Source organism: Gossypium arboreum, chromosome 8, assembly GCF_025698485.1.
Source record: "Gossypium arboreum isolate Shixiya-1 chromosome 8, ASM2569848v2, whole genome shotgun sequence".
NCBI classification, from domain to species: Eukaryota; Viridiplantae; Streptophyta; class Magnoliopsida; order Malvales; family Malvaceae; genus Gossypium; species Gossypium arboreum.
This window is the reverse complement of record NC_069077.1, coordinates 88,486,098-88,488,080: the sequence shown is the minus strand read 5'-3', so window position 1 is coordinate 88,488,080 and position 1,983 is coordinate 88,486,098. Positions and strand designations below refer to the sequence as shown.

General features: G+C 39.2%; 1 non-coding gene across 1 annotated transcript; it reads left to right on the top strand.

Moving 5' to 3' along the window:
- Positions 1–1,665: 1,665 nt before the first annotated feature.
- On the top strand, positions 1,666–1,772 carry LOC128280194 (small nucleolar RNA R71). The gene has a single exon (XR_008270374.1). It is a non-coding gene; the product is annotated as a small nucleolar RNA R71 (small nucleolar RNA).
- The last annotated feature ends 211 nt before the right edge of the window (positions 1,773–1,983 follow it).

Genomic DNA, 1,983 nt, shown 5'->3' with positions numbered 1-1,983 from the left:
CCGAACTCACCCTTTATTTTCATCTGTGTAGGAAATCCCCAACCATAGTGGGCTTGGAGCCGTGAGGGATTCGGAGTGGCCACATCATCTACAAAGTTGGTTTTTCTAAGTTAATTTATTTTTTATTTTTATATTCTGATTTAATTTTGGGTTTTAAGTTGTAATAAGGCCGCTATTTAAATTTCTTTTTCCGCTATGGTTTTATTTTCTGATTATATTTATACTATGTCGAAACTGCTAGTGTTATGCTGCTCGGGTTTTCAAAATTAAAAAACGTTTCCAAGATTCAAAAAGCGCAACAAATGGATAGCCTAAAGATTGATAAACCGGCTTTTCATTCAACCGCTGTTTTTACAAAGACCACCCCAATCACTTAAACCAACGAATACTAAGTCGTAAGTCCATGTGACACGTCAGATCTGGCCATAACGTGTGGGCTGGGTTTGGGATGTTACAAGTTGCTCAAACAATTTGTAAGTCATGACATTAATACTAGCCCCTAAATCAGCTAATGCATTATTAACGTCTAAACTAAAGCAAGGAATTGTAAAACTCCCTAGATCTTTCAATTTGTTGGGTAGTTTATTCTGTAGAATAGCTAAGCAAACTGCGTTTAGCTTCACATGCGAAGCCTCGTCCAACTTCTGTTTATTTGCTAAAAGCTCCTTTAAAAATTTCATTGCATTTGGCATCTGCGATAGAGCTTGAATAAACGGTAAGTTAATATGTAATTTTTTTAAGAGTTTAAGGAATTTACCAAATTGTTCGTCTGAGTGGTCTTTCCTTGTCACATTGGGGTATGGCACACGAGGTTTATATTCTGTACTTACCGGATTTGGGTCATTTTGGCCGACCTCGTTCTTACCTTTGCTTGCCACAGTTTCTGGCCTTGGTTTTGCAACTAACCCTTCCTCATCTTGAATGGAAATTGCGTTGAGTTGCTCCCTTGGGTTAGATTAAGTGTTTCTTGGCAGGCTACCTTGTGGTCATTCAGAAATTAACTTAGCAAGCTATCCAATCTGAGTTTTGAGCCCCTGGATTGATGCTTGTTGATTTTTGAGTGACGTCTCGGTATTCTAAAAATGAGTCTCTGACACCGAGATGAATTAGGTTAGCATCTCCTCAAGGTTCGGCTTTTTCTCCTGCTGGTAAGGTGGTTGTTGAAAACCCGGAGGATGTTGTGGCCTTTGATTTCCTTGACCGTCCCACGAGAAACTGGGATGGTTCCTCCAACCTGCATTATAAATGTTACTATATGGGTTATTTTGGGATCTAGAGTTATTGTTACCCATATATTGGACTTGTTCCTCCTTGATGCTAGGGTTGAAGGGTTGATATTCTGTGCATGCTCCTCCTCCATTCGAATCACACCTCATCACTAGATGTACTTGAGTAGAACCACACAAACTGTCAATCTTTTTATTTAAGAGTTCTACTTGGTTAGATAACATAGTAACCGCGTCGAGGTTGAAAACACCGGCTGCTTTCGTTAGCTTTGTTCTCATAACTTGCCACTGATAGTTATTCACTGACATCTCCTCAATAAATTCGTAAGTCGCCTCAGGTGTCTTATTATTGATAGTTTCTCCAGCGCCTACATCAATCATCTGACAAGTCGAAGGATTCAGGCCATTATGGAACGTTTCAACTTGTAGCCAAAACGGTAACCCATGGTGAGGACACCTTCTTAAAAGGTCCTTGTATCTCTCCCATGCATCGTAGAGTGTTTCTAAATCCATCTGCACAAAAAAAGAGATATCATTACGTAATTTGGTTTTTTAGCTGGTGGAAAATATTTTAATAAAAATTTTTCGGTCATTTGTTCCCAAGTAGTGATTGACCCTCATGGTAACGAGTTCAACCACTGTTTAGCCTTATTCCTTAACGAAAAGGGAAACAATCGAAGGCGAATGGCGTCATCAGAAACGCCATTAATTTTGAAGGTATCACAAAATTCTATGAAATTTGCCAAGTAAGCGTTGG